Genomic DNA, 22,284 nt, shown 5'->3' on the forward strand with positions numbered 1-22,284 from the left:
GAAGGAATGAGAGGAGAGGGTCACTTCATTTGTTCATCAATGAAAACTTGCTGGGCACTCAGTGTGTGCTGGACTTGAGCTGAGATCTGGGGATAAATACATGGACCCTGCCTTGAAGAACCATACAGTCTAGAACTGGAAACTTTCCTTTCTGAATACATGTTCACACATAGAGTTTAGCTGGGATGGAATTAAGGGTGAAAGAATGCTTTAACTCCCACCCACCCCCTATCCCCCAAAAACCTTAATCTTTGGAGTAGGAAAAACCACTCCAGACCACCTTCACTTTGTTCCTGAATCCTAATCTGCTCTTTTTCATTCTGAGGTCATTCTAAGAAACAATTCCACGTTTCCCTACAGCCTCTGGTTGCTCTTAGTTCAGAACAATCTGGGCTTTCTGCCATCAAAACCACCATTAGCTTTCAATTGGTCTGAGTACCAAGTGTTCCTCTTTCTCCTCAAAACCCACAACCCCTTGGCCTATCTTACAGTCTCCTCTGGCCTATGTTACATACCATCCACCAGTCATTATAGTTTGCAAACCAAAGCAGGTGTGCTCCCAGATCCCCTGTGGTGGTGTGGCTTGACCCTGCTGTGAATGGACTACAGACCATGCTTATCCAACTTTAGGGGGAATATTACAATCTAAAGACAATTATTGCAAATACTCCTGAGGCATGTATTGGCCCTGAATTTTAAAATTAGCAAAATGATCCCCTGGCTGGTGTGGGTCAGTTGGTTGGACCATCACCCCGTGCACCTGAGGATCACAGGTTTGATTCCAGGTCAGGGCACAGACCTAGGTTGCAAGTTTGATCCCTGGTTAGGTGCCTTCAGGAGGCAGCTGATAGGTATCTCTCATCTCTCTCTCTCTCTCTCTTTCTCTCTCTCTCCCTCCCTCCAAAAAAACCACACAAAACTAAACTAAACTAAAATTAAAAAGAAAAGAAAATTAGCAAAATAAAGTCCTATTGAAGACCACCCATAATGGAAACTGTGGCCTCAAAAGGCCATATTTTCTTCACTTGTATTTTTAATCTGTTACTAAAGGCTCTGTGTTAAATGGTCATCATTCCAAAGGCCACTTCTCTGGAAAAGAGGCTGGTGTCTTGAAGTAGCTTTCACTATAAATATAAAAAGAGGTAAGTGGAGGGGGCCTAGTAAGATTCCAGAAAAGTAGTAAGACATACTATAATTAGTAAATAATGCAACATTTGAAAAATAAAATGCATTTTTCCCACGAAGAGTATATGTTGGAGCTTACATCTTAGCTGGGCTATACCATACTCACAAACTTCTGCTGAATTTACATTTCTAGAGGAGCCTCCATCATGAAGCTCTTCACATTTAGGGCATGTTGCTTTATGCTGCCCCCATAAATGCCTGATTATATCTGAACCAAATGAAAGAATGCTTTCTGCTGCTGCCACCTACTGAAAACTTGAAAAGTATGCTTAAAAACGTAAAAGAGAAAATGTAATATAATACTCTAACTGAAGAATAATTTATGTCAGAGAAGTAGACAGATCAATGTCCATAGTCTTTACTTTTAATCAAGCTACCAATTATTTCAGAAGCTTTAATGATGACCAATAAGGTAATGTTGCATAAAGAGAGTAAATAAGCTACACAGGACAGTACTAAATGGCTTTGCCAAGCTACAGCTTGACATCATTATAATCATATATCATTAATCATTCATGCACCATATCATATATATCATATATCATGTCATTTTTCTCTAGTCTATCTCATAGGCAAAAACCAGTCTATTCTTTGTGTTGAGAAAAACCTAATGCAGAACTACCAGAAAAATAAAGTACAAAATACAATTTTACTAATTTGAACAACTGTGAATTCAAAAAATATCAAGGGAGATAAACATATAAATATCAGGGGGAAGGGAATTGGGGGGAGAGCAGAAAAGGTTTGTGAAAAAACAATGCACATAAAAAGAGATGTAAAGGCCCGGCCGGTGTGGCTCAGTGGTTGAGTGTTGACCTATGTACCAGGAGGTCACAGTTCAGGTTCAATTCCTGGTCAGGGCACATGCCCAGGTTGCAGGCTCCATCCCTAGTGTGGGGTGTGCAGGAGGCAGCCGATCAATGATTCTCTCTCACCATTGACGTTTCTATCTCTCTCTCCCTCTCCCTTCCTCTCTGAAACAAACAAACAAACAATCAAACAAATAAGTAAAATAAAAAAAGAGATGTAAAGGCCAATACGAAAAATGTTTAACTTCAGTATCAAAGAAATTCAAATTAAAACACAATGGGAGAGAACCAAGATGGCGGCATAGGTAAACACCGGAGACTGCTGCCGCAAACAACCACTTCGAAAATACAACTAAAAGACGGAACAGACATCACCCAGAACCACAGGAAAGCTGGCTGAGGAGAGACTCTTCAACTAGAAGGAAAGAGAACAGCAAACCGAGGCTCAGAGGAGGCGCAGTGTGGAAAATACAAAGGTACCGAGGTGCGCGCGCAAAGCGGGCTGGTGGCTGAGGGCGTGGTTGTCGTTTTCAGTCGGGAGGGAGTCTCAGACTCTGGGCTCCAGATCCGGGCGAGTTTCTAGGGACTCAGACTCAGACGGGAGAAGCGGGATTGTCCGGCATCAGTTGGAATCTGAAGGCAGCTTTCTCTCCGAGGTTTGCAGCGGCTGCTGGGGTTCTGAGAAGCAGAGCCTCTGGGAAGGGACTGAGAGCAGCCATAACTGCTCCCTCCACCCACCCGCCCTGTTGATCCCACCCCGCCCAAGCCCTACGCAGAGCCATTTGCCAATTCTCCTCAGGCAAAGGCTAGATTAGCACCTCCCCAGAGGACAGAAGTTTTCCACACAGCTGATTCTCACAGCCAGTCAGCCTGGTGGTCAAATCCCTCAGTATTAACTAAAAAAATCAAGGCTTAACTAGAACAAGACTGCGCACAAAGACCACAAGGGGGTGCACCAAGAAAGCATAAAAAATGCGGAGACAAAAAAACATGACAGAAATGGAGGATATGGAGCTAAAAAGCGCAATTTTGAGGGCTTGCAATAAACTTGTGGAGAGCCTCACAAAAACTAATGAGACCCTCGATGCTACGATAAAGAAACTAGAAATCCCCATACACGGACTGAAATAAAGAATATTATACCCAATAGCAGACCAGAGGAGCGCAAGAATCAAGCCAAAGATTTGAAATTCGAAGAAGCAAAAAACACCCAACCGAAAAGCAAAATGAAAAAAGAATCCGAAAATACGAAGATAGTGTAAGGAGCCTCTGGGACAGCTTCAAGCGCACTAATATCAGAATTATTGGGGTGCCAAAAGATGAGAGACAGCAAGATATTGAAAACCTATTTGAAGAAATAATGGCAGAAAACTTCCCCCACCTGGTGAAAGAAATGGACTTACAGGTCCAAGAAGCGCAGAGAACCCCAAACAAAAGGAATCCAAAGAGGACCACACCAAGACACATCATCATTAAAATGCCAAGAGCAAAAGACAAAGAGAGAATCTTAAAAGCAGCAAGAGAAAGAGACTCAATTACCTACAAGGGAATACCCATACGACTGTCAGCTGATTTCTCAACAGAAACTTTGCAGGCCAGAAGGGAATGGCAAGAAATATTCAAAGTGCTGAATACCAAGAACCTACAACCAAGAGTACTTTATCCAGCAAAGCTATCATTCAGAATTGAAGGTCAGATAAAGAGCTTCACAGATAAGGAAAAGCTAAAGGAGTTCATCACCACTAAACCAGTATTATATGAAATGCTGAAAGGTATCCTTTAAGAAGAGGAAGAAGAAGAAAAAGGTAAAGATACAAATTATGAACAACAAACATGCATCTATCAACAAGTGAATCTAAGAATCAAGTGAATAAATAATCTGATGTACAGAATGAACTGGTGATTATAATGAATCAGGGACATAGAAAGGGAATAGACTGACTATTCTCGGGGGGGAAAGGGGAGTGGGAGATTCGGGAAGAGACTGGACAAAAATCGTGCACCTATGGATGAGGACAGTGGGTGAGGAGTGAGGGCGGAGGGTGGGGCGGGATCTGGGAGGAGGGGAGTTATGGGGGGGGAAAAAAAGAGGAACAAATGTAATCTGAACAATAAAGATTTAATTAAAAAAACAACAAATTAAAACACAATGAAATCAAGCTCTAAACCAATGATTATCACATTTCTTTACATTTGACGAATGTTCCATATTTATAAAGAACTTTCACGTAAACAAACAAAACAAATAAACACAATGGGATACCAGTTTCTCCTTGCAAAAGTGGCTAAGATTGCTTTTTTACATAGTAACATTTGGAAAGGGTTTGGGAAAACAGACACTCTTATATACTGCTGATGGTTAACTAATGATTGCAACTTTTTTGAAGTACAATTATTTAGCAAAGCGTATCAGTAGGCTTAATGTAAACAGCCTTTGATCCAAAATTCAACTTCAGGGAATTATTGTAACAAATAATCAGAAATTTGAAAAAAGGATCTAGCTATAAAGATTTCATCACATATTTATTTCAAAAAATAAATGGGAACATTATACTACTCATAAAGGGAGTATTTGTTAAATAAATTATGGTAAAACTGCACAATAGACTATTTATAACCTTTATAAATTATGTACCAAAATACATAAGAACAGGTAAAATATTCATGACAAAGTGTGAAAAATGGCAAGTAACATGATACTAGGTAACATGATCTAATACACACATATGGAAGAATATATGTAATATTAACTATAGTTATCTCTGGTTACAGAGATAATGGTAATTTTATTTTCTTCTCTTTGAATTTTCATCTAAATTTCTAAATTATTTATGAAATGCAAATGTGGTACTTACTTTTGGAAAAAAATTTTTAAAGTTGATAATTTACTTAATAAATACTAATTGTTATTTTAGCTTATTTAAACTATTTTAACTTAAGAAAACTTGTTATAGTTTTTTTCTCCCTAATGTTAAGGAATATATCAAATTTTGAGGCAAAGGTGGTGTGGAAATGATTCAATAATACACTATGCTGTAGTGGTTAATTTATCTTTTCACTGGAGTAAGGAATGCTCATGGCTGGGATAAGCTTTGGGGAGGTGGGAGGGTTTAGGACTAAGTCTTGACCAGAAGGTAGGTCTCTCTCTCTCTCTCTCTCTCTCTCTCTCTCTCTCTCTGTATGTGTGTGTATGTGCATTTACTTAGTTTTGCAAGAAAATATAAAAGTGAGGATGGCAATAAAAGATTATGAGATGAGTACAAAGGAAGTTGAGAAACCACATTATAGGAGGAACAGTCAACTGGTGAAAAGACAATAGAGTTGGGATCATAAGGAACAGAAAAGGTTTGGATAGCTACTGTCAGAAATGCAAATAAATATGAATCAAATGCCACCAATCGGCAGTGAGGACCCAACTAATGAGGAAAAACAATCAATAGGGTGGCAGATAAAACGATTAGGGAGGTACTGTGGGTTGGGGACAATCAAAGGAGGAAGGGCCTGAGGTTGTCTAGGGTGGAGAAAGTAAGACTTGGAGAAAGTGATTGTTGCCATGGCTAATGATATTTCCAAGCTGGATGGGACAGAAAGGAAAAGGGGTCAGGGATATATTCACTTTGGTTACTATAGTATCTACTGCCATGTATGACACACAGTAGAGCCGTGTAATATATTTTTAAGGGGAAAAAAGTGAGGAGAGACTGTGTAAGGAGAAGGATAAGACAAAAAATATCACTGAGCGCCTACTATGTAACATTCATTTGGCACAGATAAATACATCATTTTCTGTCTTTTCTTATTGGCTGGGCTTCTCCTTTGTCTCTCCTTTATAAAATTTCCCTTTGACTTATCTACTCAGTTTCCTCTTCATTACCACTAAACTTCTTGAAAGAACACTGTTATACAACAGGGCTGGCACAAAATCCCACAGGTATAGCCAATTGCAGGTATAGCCAATATATGATGGTGCTCTTTCCCACTGACACACCCATAAACATATGTGAAACTGAATATTGTCTAGCAAAGGGCCTTGTACATGGTAAGCATTCAATAGCAACTTGCTAAATAAATGAATGCATACATGTCACATATCAAGATAGATGTGGGAATCATCACATCTACTGTTGCCTTTCTTATTCCTAGGTCTTACTAAAACCTGAATACAATGTATGTAGGATGATCAAAAGGCACCAAATGATAGAACCTTTTACCCTATATCTGTAACTTTATAGAAACAGGCTCCCTTTATGCTACTGACAACAGCACCTTAGGTTCCTCATATGCAGGAAACCTTTGCTTAGGGTCAATCTAGCTACTTGCATGCCAACTGTTTCCAACTACAGTATTTTCCAGCCTGGAGGCATGTTTGGGGATTAGGTATATCGTTTACCTTCCCTGTTTTTATTATCCCATTTCCAAACCTTCTATTCAACTCTCCCCTGGGGGTTGTCCATTTGCAACACGGAGGAGGGAAACACACACACACAAACCCAAAACAACACCTCACACTCCCTTTTTAGGTACAGAAACCTTTGGTAAAGTACTAATTCTATCTTGCACAGAGGAGTCGCATGATCTCCAAGTCTACTGTGGCAGACACACTCTTTTTTTGTTTTTTTTAAGAATAGTTTATTGATTTTTAGAGAGAGAAGAAGGGAGAGGAAGAGAGAGAGGAACATTGAATTGAGAGGGCAACATCACTTGGCTGCCTCCTGCATGCCCCTTACCAGGGATCAAGCCTGCAACTTGGGCATATGCCCTGACCAGGAAACCAACCAGCAACCTTTGGGAGCACATGATGACGATGCTCAACCAATTGAGCCACACCAGCCAGGGCCAGATGCACTCTTAGGGTGGCTCTCATGATCCCCACCTCCTAATGTTGTGTGTTCCTCCCCTTGAGTGTGAGTGAGGCTTGCTTCTAAACAACAGAATACAGTAAAGGGGCTGGAATGCATGTGATTACATGCACGTAATTATATGATGATGCTGTATAAAACCCTAGTGCCTGTCTTGCTGGAGTTTCTCCTTTGCTAGCTCTGAGGAAGCAAGTGGCCATGTTGAGGAATCCCACATGGCAAGGAAGCTTGGGTTGCCTCTATGAGCTGAGGGCAGCCTCTGGTCAACAGGCAATAACAACAAAACAACAACAATAAACGGAGGCTCTCAGTCCTACAACCGCAAGGAACTAGATGCTGTCAACAACCACTTGAGCTCCTCAGTGGAGCTTCCAGATGAGAACCTAGCTCTGGCCAGTACCTTGATTGGTGCCTTGAGAGACCCTAAATAGAAGGCTCAGCTAGCTCATGTTCAGATTCCTGACCCTCAGAAATTGAGCTAATATATGTGTTGTTTTAAGCTACTAAGTTTGTGATATTATTGTTATGCAGCAATAGAACAACCACAGAACTTAACACCATCCCAGCCAGAGACAATTTGATTTACATTTATAGAAAGCAACTAAAATCCTGAAGGCACACTGAGTAAAGATTATAACGGCATACTCTAATATTCCTTTTATATAAATAACTAGTGACCCGGTGCACAGATTCATGCACATTGAAAGGAAATTAATTAGAAGGTGGCCGGCTGGGCGGGACTGGGCAAGAGGGACCGAACATGCCCCGGAGCCAACCTCCCGTGGTCCCTCTCTGATGTCTGTGGAGTGAGCAGGGTCCCGCCGGCAGGTGGGGTCCCTCAGCCTGGCCTGCAAGGATCAGGCCAAAACCAGCTCTCCGACATCCCCCCGAGGGGTCCTGGAGTGCGAGAGGGCACTCTGCAAAGTTGCTGTTGTACAGGGTGGAGAACACAAACGCAAGTGTGCAATGAACCAGATTCAGGGCCGACAGTGCTCCAGCAACAACATAACCCATGGCCAAAGGTGGATCGCGTAGTCCTGCGAGAAATCAGGCTCCCTCCTCTCTAGTTTTGGGTACATCACCCGAGAACCACTGCTGCCAAGTCACTGCAGTTCAGCAGCTCCTGTATTGAGCGTCTGCCCCCTAGTGGTCAGTGCATGTCATAGCGACCGGTCGGATGGTCAGACACTTAGCATATTAGCCTTTTATATAAATAAATAGTAAGAGTAAACATTCTGCCTGATGACTCAAGTAAGCATGGTTTACAAACCTAATTATTTTGTTAGTGATAGTAAAAATCAGTAGCAATGATAATATATAGTAAGGAGAATTATGAAAAATATAGAAGATACAGTCCTTGTTTTCCATTATCCTTTGTTTCCTAAGAGTCTTGTTTATGTTATCTAGGAGCTTCATTATATAAAGGTCTCATTTCCCAGTATGTTTCTAAAACAGCAAAAGCCTGAGGCATAGATAAGACACACAGAGCAGCTTGCAGGCTGCAGTGAAAACTGCAGAAGGGAGGAGTGGGTATTAGTTATGTATTGTGGCAAAACAGATTGCCCCCAGATTATCAGCTTAAAACAGCACACATTTATTATCTCACACAGCTTCTGCAGGTCAGGAATCTGGAGCAGCTAGGTGGATGGTTCTGGCTCAGGGTCACTCGTGAAGTTGCAGTGAAGCAGTTGACCAGGGAAAGCTTAACTGGGGCTTAAGGCACTACTTCTAAGAGTGTTCACTGACATAGCTGTTTGCAGGAGGCCTCAGTTCCTTGCCATGCGGCCTTTTATCAGGGCCATGTGAGTGTCCTCGTTACAAGGCAGCTGGGTTTCTCCAGAGCAAGTTAAGAGCAAGCAAAAAGCTGCAGTGCTTTTTATGACCTAGTTCGGGGATCGGCAAACTTAAAGGGCTAGATAGCAAATATTGGCTCTGCATGTCAATATAGGCTTGTGTGTACTCACCTCATTGTTTTAGTGTGAAAACAGCCACATACAATGTGTAAACAAATGGGCATGGTATGCTCCAATACAACTTTCTTTATGAAACTAGGCAGCTATCCCGCAGACAGTAGTTTGCCAACCCCTGACCTGGCCTCCAAAGTCTATTCATCAGAAGTAAGTCATTAGGTCCAACCTACACTCAAGGGGAGAGGAATTAGTCTCTACCTCTTGAAGTGAAAAATAAAAGAATTTGTTATCTTAAAACTGTTCTGCTTTCTATGTGTTAAGTCCATTGCAGTGAATTTTGTGGGGAAAACCCACCACAACATATAATTATATTCCCCTCAAAATTCATATTTGGCTGTAACCTGAGAAGGTGATCTTATCTGTTAAATAGGGTCTTTGCATATGTAATTAAGTGAATATGAGGTCATACTGAATATGGTGGGCCCTAAATCCAATGACTATTGTCCTTGTAAGAGGAGGAGAGAATATACTCTTAAGCCCTGAAATGTGTAAGGGATGTTCCTTGTAATCCTTAGGATAAAGCATACTCATAGAGATTTTAAAACCCCTTTCTTAGTAATAAGTAGAGCTAGACAAAAAAAAAAATCAGTAATTAGATAGACGTAAACAATGCTTATCAATCATCTTGACCTAATTAACACTCTTAGAACACTGCACTTAACTGCAGCATACTTACAAACTAAGAATTCCAGAATGGAAGTAAACTATGAATCTTAGTTAATAATAATGTTATCAATATTTGCTCATGAATCCTGAAAAATGTTCCACACTACTGCACGATATTAAAATAGAGAAAACTGGGTGGGGCAAGCAGAAATATGGGAACCCATTGTACTTTCTTTTTTAAAAAATATATTTTACTGATTTTTTACAGAGAGGAAGGGAGAGGGATAGAGAGTTAGAAACATCGATGAGCGAGAACCATCGATGTATATCCCCTTCTGGGTATATACCTGCAACCAAGGTACATACCCTTGACTGGAATCGAACCTTGGACCCTTGAGTCCGCAGGCCGATGCTCTATCCACTGAGCCAAACTGGTTAGGGCCCATTGTACACTCTACTCATTTTTATATAAATTTAAAACTGCTTTCAAAATTAATAAGGTCTATTATTCTAAAAAATTTGCCATTATTAGGAATGAAAGAAGATACCACATCAGATATTGAAGACACTAAGAATAAAACAGAAATATTATGAATGCTATGAAAATATGTGCAACAACTTAGATAATATGGACAGAACTTGAAAAATACAAATGACTTAAAAAGAATTAGAAAAAAAGTGTCTTGATGTCTGGTAAATAATTCACAATGAATCAAATTCATAATAAAAATCTCTCATACAACTCAATAGCAAAAAACCCCAAACAATTTGATTTTAAAAAAGACCACATTATTTGAATAAACATTTTTCCAAAGAAGACATACAAAAGGCCAACAGGTACATGAAAAGATGCTCAACATCACTAATTACCAGGCAAATGCAAACCACAACCACAATGAACTATCACCTCATATCTGTTAGAATCGGTATTATAAAAAAGACAATACATAACAAGTGTTGGAAAGGATGTGGAGAAAGAGAATCCTTGTACACTATTGGTGGGAATTTAAATCTGTGCAGCCACTATGGAAAACAGTATGAAGGTTCTTCAAAAAATTAAAAATTGAACAACCATATGATCCAGCAATTCCACTTCTGGGTATTTATCTAGAGAAAACTAAAATACTAACTCAAAAAGATATATGTAGCTCCATGTTCACTGCAACATTATTTACAATAGACATGACATAGAAGCAAGTGAAGTGTTCATCAATGGGTGAATAAAGATGTGATACACTTTCTCTTTTCAAGATGGCAACAGAGTAGGTAGATCTTGCTCTCACCTCCTCCTAGAACCAAACTGTAAATACATCTAATTTAGAGAACAATCACCCTGAATTACCAACTAAAGACTATCTGAAGAGGAGTCCTATAACCAAAGACTGGCAGAAGAAGCCACCTTAAGACTGGTCGGAAGGGCAAGGATGCGAAAGGGGCTGCCACAGGTGGCTGCCAAGGTTACGGAGGGATATCTCAGCTGTGGAGGTTCCCCTGGAGAGGTGTGAAGCCTAAACCCCAGGCTGGCTCCCCAGTCCAGAGCTCCAGAGCTGGAAAGAAGTGCCCACAAAGCATCTGGCTGTGAAAAGCAGTGGGGTTTCTGTCCACCAAAGAAAGGCTGAGCCTGGAGACAAAGGCAAACTCTTAAAGGGCCAATGGGCAAAATTTCATTCACAGCCACTGACCCTGGGCTCCAGCAGAAGGAGGGCAGTGCAGACTGGAGTGGCCTGAGGAGAGTCCGCGGTCTGTGGCTTTGGGGAGAACATGAGGGAACAGCCACCAGGATCCCTGTACTGAGCATCCTCTGATACCACAGGACCATCTTTCTTGGGCAGGCAGTCCCCTCCCAGCAATCAGCCTGGGGAAAAGCAGTTATCCCACCCTCAGGAATCCTTCTCGCCCCACCCTGAGGATCTTAAGACCTGCTGAGGAGTAAGTGGCATAGGCTGGGTATAGAAAGCTAGACAGAATCAGGGGGTGTCTGTGAATGGCTTTGGGGAACGGCCATTCCCCCACTTTCCTGTGAACCTGAGTGGTGCTTCCCCTCATGGGAGATCTGGTAGAAATACCCTCCTGACTCCGGCTTCCAGCAGACCTAACCTCTGGACTCAAGAGGCCCCAGCCTGACTACTAGAGGCTCTGCCCTGAAAGGGTCAGGGAAAAGACAGGGACAGAGTCAGACACATGGCTCTGGGGTGAGGGTTTATACCCATCATCTTCCCTGAAGTCTGAACGGCACCTCCCCTCACAAAAGATCCAATAGCCTCATCTTCCCGATTCTGCCAGAGGCTATTTATTTCAGTGACTGAGCCTTTTCAGTGACTATGCCTAATAGGCAGCCGCAGGTATGGGTGTATCCCGGGGTGACTTGGGACTTTTGCTGACCCGCCCTTGGGCCTGGTGCTGGTAAAAGCTGGCCTTGGAGTACAGCTTGGTCCTTCCCATGCACAGCCAAGCCCAGCAGAGGCAGCCACAAATTGTGGATCACCTGTAGCTTCAAACACTTTGCCAAGAGCCAGGCATAGATACTGTTTGACATTGGCTTGCACCAGAGTCCCTCCCAAGAGGCCTAGAACCAACACACCAAGTGGCCAGCTCCAGACATCAGAGCAGGATCCAACAAGCTTCACTGACAGTATATCCAAAGGGAGGTCACAGCAGGCACTAAACTCTGCTGAGACAAACTCCGCTTTTTTATTCTTTATTATTTTCTATTTCTTTTCTTTCTTTTTTCTATTATGTTCTTTTTTTCCTTTCTCCTTTCCTTATTCTATTTTTCCCATTTTTCTTTTCTTATTCTTTTTTTTTAGTTTCATAGTGGTTCTTTCCCTTTTTTCTTTTTTTATTCTATGTTTTTTTTCTGACTTTTTTCTTTTTCTTTTTTTTCTTATTTTCTCTTTTTTATTCTTTTTTCTTTTCTTATTCTTACTGTTCTGTTTCATTTGCAATACCAGAACCTGTATAGCAGCTTGCACACTGTGGTCAGGGCTGAGCTCACAGCCAGCCAACCTGAGGGTCGATCCCACCCAGGAACGGGCCAAGAGCAATCCAGACCCAATTACAACAGGAGGGTCTACATAACCAACACCAGGGACATTCCTAGAGCAGCCAGGTGCCTCTGTGGAACTTCTCATCCTTGTTTATCCTATCTTAAAACAGGCTAAAAACTGGCTTTCAATTTCTAATGTAAAATTATTTTTGTCATCTATGTTGTTATGCTGCCCCTTTTATTTGTATCTCTCTTGTCTATTTTTCTTTGATGAGGTGTGTCATAAAGTACTGTGAAGTGTGTGTTTACTTTGTTACATTTATTGAAGAGTAGAAAAAAGGCTGTTCTATTCTGTCCAGGTGTTCTGTAATTGTCTTTGATGTCTGTGCAACATCCTGTGTAAATTGTTTCTGATAAGTTTGTATTGCAAATGTATTTTGAAATAAATTTTACCAGGGTCCATCACACCATTTTGCTATGGAAACACTAGGATGGATCTCTCAACATGGCATTCATGATTTATTCCTTAAATTTTAGAGTAATGTTGAATATTATCTGGTTATGATTACAATTATTGTCCTGTGAGGAAGGCAGAGTGAGACATTACCTCATTTTCCAGATGAGGAAAGTGAGACATGGACAGAAATGATTAAATGAGATAGCACATGAGAAAGTACCTGTGACAGGGCCTGGTGTGCATGTACGTGTACGTGTACCTATACACGGACGAAGACATACATGTACATGCACATGTAATTTTTCTTTGCAATGAGGGACAGAGCAGTAATTTTTTCTCTTTAAAAGAATATATTTACTTATGATTACAAAGCAAATTAGTGAAAGATCTAAAATTAAAGCTTTTTGACTTCTAGTCATGTATGGTCTTTCTAGTAAGCTCTATTCAGATGGCACAGATGACATTTCCATATCTGGTTATTAGCTTTTCATATTCATGACAAACTATTGTGTATTATAGTAGTTCCATTTTTAAAATAAAATCCAGAGATAATATAGGGACACTTCCTTAAGCTGTCTTTCCTTTATATATTTCTACTGTCATTATACCATTTTGACTTCTTCCCAAGATCTCTTTCTGGGAACAGGAAAAGCCGTGGGCCAAATTCTGGTTTAGGTTAAGTTTGGCTTTGGCTTCCTTCCACTTTCTTTTCTGGTCCCTCTACTATTTCTTACTAGGGGCCCAGAGTGTGAAATTGCATGAGAAGGTGCCCTGCCTCCTGTCTCCCGCAGGGCGCCGCCAGGGCCAAGAGGTGCTCCATGCACCTCCTAGAGACCCATTATTGGGTCGTTTTGGTCGTGACGCCTCTTGGCCTTTTATTATTATGATGTGACAACTTGTGTTCCATAAAAGTCAGTCAGTTCATGGACAGCAACAGCAGGTAGAGCAATCAGATCTGGACAGTGAACTACGAATCAGAGACTAGGAATGCCACAGGAAAAAAATGCCTTTGAGCAATTAGGAACTGAAAGAACTGCGAGATGAGCAATCTGAGAGCAAAAGGTTAACAATTCAGAGTTTGACAGGTGGGGAGGGAGCAGGACAGAGCAGGCCTAACAAGGAGTTTCTGGAACCAGCACCAGCAGCAGGGAAAATGCAGAGTGCTTTCCCTTTAGTCCCTCTTTATTCCTCTCACGATGGCGAATTCCAATCTAATGTGATCCTACCAGTAGAAGTACCTGCAACAGTTGTCTGGCTGACCGCTCAATGTGGAGTGGGGAGTGACCACAGTTATTTTGGAAGAAGGGTTGGTTTTCTTTACTCTGGTTGTTGAAAAGGATGCAATAACATTAATTCATACCAAAAGGGAGAAACTGATCATTAACGTATTACAGCTCTTAAACATAGTCTGTTTTGAGGAGCGAACCAAAGCAGCCCTTCTCCCATTGTGGCATGCCCACTCCGCATTGAGCTGAACCAGGTCTCGGTGGCCACGCACTCGGGAAAATGCTGCCTGGCCCTCCTACTAGAAACAGTAACATATCAAAAGTCCCGAGAGTCTTCCAGTAAGTACATGAGCTCATTGATTTGATTTGATTTACTTGTATGGTTAGTGCTCTAGTGTCCTGCTCAAGAAATCTTTACATACCTCAAGATTACAAAGATATTTTCCTTCGTGTTTTTGTGGTTGTTTTTTTTAACTTTCTGGTCCTATTTTATGTTTAGATCTACAGCTGTCTACTTCATGTTGTGAACTGAGTGAGAAAGATGTATGTTTTTTTCCATAAGAAAATCCATTTTTTTCCAGCAATATGTTTAAAAAGTCTATTCTTTTCCCATTGAACTGACTCAGCACCTTGATCAAGAATCCATCAACCTGCCCGGCAGGCATGGTTCAGTGGTTGAGCATCGACCTATGAACCAGGAGGTCACGGTTTGATTCCTAGTCAGGACACATGCCTGGGTTGCAGGCTAGATGCCCAGTGAATTGGCCTATCAATGATTCTCATCACTGATGTTTCTATCTCTCTCTCCCTCTCCCTCCCTCTCTAAAATCAATAAAAACATATTTTTTAAAAAAGGAATCAATCAACCTTTGTATGTGTGAGTTGATTTCTGAATGAACTATTCTCTTCCGTTGATGTTTGTCTATCCTTAGGGCAACATTTGATAATTGTAGCTTTACAGACAAGTCTTGAAATCACATTTTATAAATCAACCCCTTGTTGTTCCTTTTCAAGATTGTTTTAGTTATTCTATGTCAGTTGCATTTCCAGATAAGTTCTAGAATCACTTGACAGTTTCTTCAAAAGTCCTGTTGGAATTTTGATAGGATTGCATTGGATACATAGATTAATTTAAGGAGAATTGGAATCTTAACAATTTGGAGTTTAATAATCCATGATCATGGTGTATACATTGTACTTTTTATTTTGGTCAAAGAAATTCTTGCCCTCACAGAACTTATGTTCTAGTGAGAAAAACTGTATAAAATAAATAATACCAGGTAGCTATTTTTCTTTAAAAAAAAAAAAAGGTATATCAGGGTAAATAACAAAAGGAGAAATACTGTAGAAGTGGGGTAGTGGTGTCTCCCAGGAAGAGGCATTTGAGTCACAATTTAAATGAAAGGAAGGAAGAAACAAAGAGCTTTCCAAGCAGCCAAGGACTTGAGGCAGAAACAAGCTTGATGTACCTGCAGCAAGCTGCGTGAGGAGAACAATGCTAGGCAATGATGGTAAGCATATGGTCAGAAGGTAGATCATGTGGGCTTTGTAGGGCATGGGCAACTTTTGGAGATTTAAGAAAAAAAAATCTGAAAGGGTCTTGGTTAAGATTCATCCAGTAATAAAAAAAAAATTTAAAAAAAGATTCAGCCAATACACACCTGTATGTCCATCCAGGTTGTTAAAACAGTGAAATATTTCGAATCCTTAGGAAATAGCTGCTTCCATAGCAGCAGTTGCACCTGCCATGCTGGCTCCTTTCCCAGGAACCCCCAGCCCCCAATGTCCCGCCCATGAACCAACAGCTAAATAAGTAACCTAGCCCAGCAGAGGCTATTGCGTTGGGGAATTTAACCAGCTCAGGAACCCAAGACCATTGAAATTCATCAATCTAAAGGATGAGTAAAGGTTTCACGTCATTACAGTCCTAGAGCCTGCTTAGGACAGTGCGTCTTGAGCTTCCAAGGCTCTATTGGGGCCCCATGCCATTGTCTGGGCTCCTGCTCAGTCCAGCAGGAATAAGAGGTAGGCTCGAGAAGCAGACTGAATGTTCCTGAGGTCTGAGATGAAGGCAGAGGAAAGGGGAAATCCAGTGCATTTCTACATAAACAATCGGTCTTCTTAGCACTTCCTGCATTGATTTGAAAGGCTACTGGCCTTTATAACTTTTATATATTGACCACATCAAACTTTTTTTCTATATTCAAAGTCATAAAATTGTGAACTACCAGCAGTTGTGTGTTTTTTTTTTCAATACATTGTGGCAAAAGGGAAATAGAAAATATCAACCTCTCCAACACTAAATGCAACCTTAACATTCTCAGAGCTGCACTCAATAAAGTCAATGCTTGGGTAACAGTGTGTAGTTCCTGGAATCCTAACCTCAACATACAAATACATCAGTTGAAATAAAGCAATTCTAATTTCATATATGAAATTCATTTTACACAGTATAGTACCAGAAAATTAGTACATATGTCAAAATCTTAAAACCATATTTCTCCAAAGTTGCATGAAATTTCTAAGGCTGCTTGCCATTTCCATCCATTTCACAAAATTCCTCCTTTTTGAAAATAAATTCTGCTGCTCTTATATCTAGGACCCCAACATCCAATTATATAGTATTAAAGTTCTACTTTATTATCATTTAATTTATTTGAACATTAACACCTTCAGTTTCATTACCTGAGAGATCACTAAATATCTGCTGACATAAACTTGTAACATGGACCTAAACTAAAGGAAAAGCAACTGGAAAGATCAGGGAGAAATCTAAGCTCTACTTAGAAATAATCCATCTCTGGGCACTAGCATCTATTCACTCACTTACATTTTCTGACTGTAAACAATCTCACTGATCCAAAGACAAGACATTAAAAACCATATGCGAGCAGGACCTGTGTTAGTAGAACACTTGCTGAAAAACTTCATTGCTTTTTCCTTTTCGCTGTTTAACATAAAACTACTTGTGAAATGCCAAAACTTTCTTTCAGGTAGGTCTAGCACACAAGCTTGAGGGTCAAGCAGAACCTTAATGTAATCTTAGATGGAAATTATTCCTACTAATTATATTCCTTTTTATATTCCGATATCATAATTTTTAAAATCAAAACTACTTACACCACAGCAAGCTGACGTCTGGACAGACAGCACGAGACTGCTAGTAAGCCACCTATTTGTTCACAGGCTACACTTTGCTCCCTCGCTGGCTGGGATCAGGTTCTGGATCAGGTTCACACTGGTACACATTCACTGTGGCCTTGGAAGCTGCCACCCCAGGGGGGAGGTGGGAGGGCTTGTGAATTTAACTCCTGCTTGATAACCACTTATCAGAAATTTCTTAAAGGTTGATTTCAATGTGTCTAAAGAGAAAAATGTAAGGAAGATTATAGGGAAAGTCTGAAAACTCTCAATAGTCTCTGATGGCTGGGCTTTGGGTTCAGAGGGGATTTTGTTTCCATATGTTTCTGGTGGGGGAAGGGGGAGAGAGACACACAATAGTCCTATGAGCTTTAAAAATCTTGCTTTCTTCCTTTGATAAAAGTTTCCCCAACTCCTTAGGACCTATCCACTGTATAATCATGGCAACACACACACACACACACACACACACACACCCGGAAAGTTGCTTCTCTACTGCTATCTCCCATCTCCCCCATTTTCCTCAACTCTCACTAGCTAGGAAAATAATACAGTTCTTGTTAAATTTAGTGCTTTTGGACATTGAAACCACCTGCTGATGTAATGTAAAGTGATAACTTGGATCCCAAATTCTGTTTCATCCCCTTTCCATCCCTAGCTTCTTTCCCTTCTGAACCACTATATGCCTGAAATTTCTGAATTATCCTTCAAAGCAAAAACTATTTATTATGTACTTACTACACTAATCATTTCATAAACATTATCTCTTCTTTCCTAGGCATGACATTTTAGGATCATCTCCAATTCTTCTTTGCCTGATTCTCTGTATCCAATTTAGCTCCTTCACTCTTCCTGGTGGTCCTCTGTAATAAGCACTGAGTAGGCAGAATAATGGTCCATCCCCCCCACCCCCCCACCCCCCCAGGGATGTGCATGCCCTAATCACTAGAACCTGTGAATATGTCACCTTGCATGGCGAAAGTACAGCAGTGGAAAATCTAGTGAAAACTGAATAAAGTCTGCATTTTAGTTAATAGTTATGAGCCAATGTTAATTTTTTAAAACACAATTTCTTTGAGGTTAAGGATTTTGAGACGGGGAGATTATCCAGATGGGTCCAAAGTAATCACACAAGTCCTTTGGAAGTGGTGAACCTTTCCCAGCTGTGGTCAGAGAGAGGCAAAGTGAGGACTGGACTTGCTCTTGCTGGCTCTGAAGATGGGGGAAGGGAGCTACTTGAAGTTGGAAAAGGCCAGGAATCAGCCTTGAGGTAGCTTGGTCTTAGCCCAGTGAGATTCATGCTGGATTTTGGACCTACAGACTGTAAGATAATAAATTTGCATTGTTTTAAGCCACTAAATTTGTGATAAATTGTTTTGGAAGCAACAGTTAAATAATGCAGGTACTTTAATTTCAAAAATGCCCTTTTGAAATATAATACCTAGAACTGAATAGAATACTCCAAATGAGATCTGATGATATGCTAAATGGTAATGTGGCAAAAGTACAGCAGTGGAAAATCTAGTGAAAACTGAATAAAGTCTGGGTTTCAGTTAATAGTTATGTGGCAATGTTAATTTTTTAAAACGATTTTTTAGAGCGAGGAAGGGAGGGAGATGGGGGAGAGAGGGAGAGAGAGAGAGAGAGAGAGAGAGAGAGAGAGAGATCATGTGCGAGAGAAACACCAATCGGTTGCCTCTGGCACGCACCTTAACCAGGGATCGAACTCAAAACCTGGGTATGTGCCCTGACTGGAAATCAAACTTGCTGCCTTTCGGTGTACAGGACAATGCTCTAACCAACTGTGAGCCACACCAGCCAGGGCCCAATGCTAATTTCTTAATTTTGGCAAATGAGCCATGCTTATGTAAAATGTTAATTTAACATCAGAAGAAACTGGGTAAAGGTACTATTTTTGCAATTTCTTTATAAACCTAAAATTATTCCAAAAATAAAAAACATATTAAAACAAGAAATAAGCTAACATTTAAAAAGTTATTAGAGTAGCTGTGGTGGAAATAGCTTGGAGAGAAAAGAGATTAGAACCAAATAGTCCAGATGGGAAACTGTAGGAGTAATCTTGGCATGAGTTGCCAAGGACCTCCATAGGGTTAAAGTCATGAAAATAACTAATACACATATGATATATTTAAAAAGAAAAAAATCAATAAAATACTTGCAATAGCAGAGAGCAGAGGTAAGAACAGTGATACCATGACAAAAGGTGAAAATTACAGGAGGAATCTGGTCTGAAGGGAAATGAGATTCATTTAATCATTCATTCAGTAAGTATTTGTTGGTACCTACTGTGCCAGGCTCTATGTAAGGCACTGGGGATGTGAGAGTGAGTTTATAAATGTCCTTGGATTGTCCAAAAGGCACCTGGATATTATAAGTGAGAGGACAGAACTGAAATAGCTGAGAAAAGTGATATCAAATGAGGAAGGAGAAGCTAAAACTTAACTGGGAACAGAATCACAATTAGGGGGAGAGAGGAATAACAAAGACAGAAAGGAATGGCCAAAGAGCTTTGAAAAGAAACAGGATAGGGAAACCAAGATAAAACAAAGATGAAAGAAGAAGGGTTTCATCAAAAGCACTGTCCAAGAAATGACACACAAAGACAATAAGACAGGCGGTTAAAAAGATGGAGAGAGACCCCCTGACACAGAGAAGGCGACTCAGGAGAACCCGTTACACTTCCAGTAAAGCCTACATGGAACCCAGACTATGAAGTCGAAACTTTCTTACAAGAAAGCATTTCTGACTTAAAGGCCTTTGGGAAATGGGATTCCATTTATTAACATGCTTCTCAAACTGGAGTATTCGAAGCCACGGGATGTCTTTATGCAGCATCAGCTTTATTTGGGGATAAATGTATTGAAACAGAGAGAAGAATGCAGAATTTACAATAAATTCTGAAATGCAAGTATAGAATGTCTTTATAGGAGGTCACCTTCCTATTTCTAGGGCTACAAATTCACTCTCCATTTTTATAAGGGGCACTTGGGTACAAATCATAATGGCCAGCTATGCTGAAATGTGTGCTTGCTATTAAAACCCAGGATGCCTAAAATTTAAAAATAACTTTATGAACTATGGCCTCATATGGAAAATTACAATAAGCATTCCATATTCAAACAAGAAAAATAATGAACAAAATCTCGAATTTATATTTACCACTATTTTCTATTGCTATTTATAGTAACCATATATTATTTATCCTTTATGCCTGTAGCTGGAGCTTAGCCACACATGTAGAGGGAAGTCAGTGTCATATACTCAGATGCTTAATCAATGCTATTTGAGAATGATGCATATATATACTAAGTACAACCAATACTATATACATACATACATATATACATATACACACATATATAATATATATATACATATATGTGTGATGTGTCTGCTTATATCTGTAATTTTGTTTTTTGCAGTTTCAGTCAACTGTGATCCAAAAATATTACATGGAAAATTCCATGAATAAACAATTCACAAGTTTTAAGTACTGCACCATCCCACTCTGTCCTGCCCAGGCTGCGGATCACCCCTTCATCCAGCATATCCACCCTGTACAGCTACCTGCCTGTTAGTTGACTAGAAGCCATTCGGGTTATCAGATCAACTGTCTCAGTATCGCAGTGCTTGTGTTCAAGTAACACTTATTTTACTTAATAATGGCCCCAAAGCACAAGAGTAGTGATGCTGGCAATTGGGATACGCCAAAGAGAAGTCATAAAGTGCTTCCTTTAAGTGAAAAGCTGAGTACAGCACAATAGGATATTTTGAGAGACTACATTCACATAACTTTTACTACAGTATATTGTTATAATTGTTCTATTTGATTACTAGTTATGTTGTTAACCTCCTACTGGGCCTAATTTGTAAGTTAAACTTTATCATAGGTATGCATGTATAGGAAAAAACAGAATTTAGCAGGTGCTTGAATAACATCGTTTTGTTTGATATTGTTTCATTATAATGTTGATGAGATGCCATAGGAACTTAACTCTTGTTCATATCAATTAGCCTATGGTAAAATTAATTTTATTATACATCGTTTTGCTTCAAGTTGCAGAACCTATCAATGACATTAAGTGAGGACTTGCTGTATACAGGGTTCAGTACCACCTGCGATTTCAAACATCCAAAGATGGGGGGAGACTACTGTATATGTATGCACATGGACACACAGACTGTAAACGTAAGTGTTAATACAAAAACTGGTGACTGTGCTTCAAATTTTAATTATATAGAAACAACTGAAACCTTGACTGATGTATAGGGCACCATAGACCAGTAAAATGGAAGTACAGTTTTTATATGTAATTTTCTGCCAACTCAATTAAAATACTAGTTTTGGGCTTGCTTTGGCAGCACATATACTAAAATTGGAATGATACAGAGAAGATTAATATGGCCCCTGTGCAAGGATAAAACACAACTTTGTGAAGCATTCCATATTGTTAGAAAAAATAAAATACTACTTTGGCATTAGGTCTTCATAAACCAGGCTAAACATAAATCTGAAAGCTTTGCTCTGATATTTTCCATCTAATTTTAAACAGCCTTGGTCTACAAGCCACAAAGCAATGCTTCCACCAAGTAAAGATTTATTTTATATCTTTTGTGTGAAGCCAAGTAACCGTAAGTAATACACAGGAGCTTCTTGAAAATGTCTTGGGAAAAATATGTAGGGTTAATACATTTTAAAAAATCAATTGTCTAGTCTGATGTCATCTGAGTCAGGATAGTAATATCATCATCATTTATGACCCCAATGTTAATTCTGATAAAGATTTTTACTGTTTAAAGAAAACCAATTTTACAGATGGTTAAAACAAACCAGCTCCTTTTCTAAATGCTTAGGTTTCTAAACTAAAAGTTTTACACCACTAGCTCTCTTTACTCCGTCTTGTATACACTGTCTGAAAGTACCACCTGGGGCTAAAAATCAAAACATTAATGCAACACTAAACCTGGAAGACAGAATTACAGCTCTTGCAAGCATTGCATCCAGCCTAGGGTGGCAGCTTTCA

At 39.9% G+C, this 22,284-nt stretch overlaps 1 protein-coding gene and 1 non-coding gene across 3 annotated transcripts in view; one reads left to right on the top strand and one right to left on the bottom strand.

Annotated features, from left to right (window-relative positions):
• The window catches only part of MAP3K13 (mitogen-activated protein kinase kinase kinase 13), a 158,258-nt gene that overhangs the window by 104,906 nt on the left and 31,068 nt on the right, over positions 1-22,284 (bottom strand). The gene's annotated exons all lie outside the window — the stretch shown is intronic.
• Positions 21,611-21,713, top strand: LOC139004552 (U6 spliceosomal RNA). Its single transcript, XR_011470429.1, has one exon. It is a non-coding gene; the product is annotated as a U6 spliceosomal RNA (small nuclear RNA).

The sequence above is a fragment of the Myotis yumanensis genome, unplaced genomic scaffold (genome assembly GCF_028538775.1).
Source record: "Myotis yumanensis isolate MYYU_CA2020_CCGP unplaced genomic scaffold, mMyoYum1.0.hap1 SCAF_2, whole genome shotgun sequence".
NCBI classification, from domain to species: Eukaryota; Metazoa; Chordata; class Mammalia; order Chiroptera; family Vespertilionidae; genus Myotis; species Myotis yumanensis.